Consider the following 553-nt stretch of genomic DNA (forward strand, 5'->3'; position numbering starts at 1 on the left):
TATATTGTATACTTAAAATTTTGTTAAGAGGGTAAATCCCATGTGAAGTGTTTTTTCCTAAATGAAAACATTTTTTTCAAAAATAATTCTAAAAGTATATATATATATATATATATATATATATATATATATATCTGATAGCAGGCACTCAATGAAAAGTAAGTAGCAATTGTTAGTAGTAATAGTAGTGGGAAACCAACAAAAGCTTTTAAGTAAAATCATGAATTTCTTATTCCTTATGCTTTTTGTTTTGTTTCTGTTAGTGCTTCGGGGTTTTCTTTTTTTTGTACATTTAGCAAAAGCTGTAACTGTAAACAAAACTATTATTTAATTTTCTAATTTTATTGTTTCAGCATTATATAGGAAAAGATTTAGGGTGCCAAAGACTGTATATATTATGTATTTTGGTCATAATCATATGTGGTATAATTAAATAGGCATGCATGAAATGCCAACAGCACCTGTTTTAGAAGCTATTAACTGGGCCGGCCGAGTGGCGTGATGGTTAAGAACTCGCTTGGGACGCCAGAGGGTCCCGGTTCGGATCCCACAT

Source organism: Hipposideros armiger, unplaced genomic scaffold, assembly GCF_001890085.2.
Source record: "Hipposideros armiger isolate ML-2016 unplaced genomic scaffold, ASM189008v1 scaffold_60, whole genome shotgun sequence".
Lineage (NCBI taxonomy): Eukaryota > Metazoa > Chordata > Mammalia > Chiroptera > Hipposideridae > Hipposideros > Hipposideros armiger.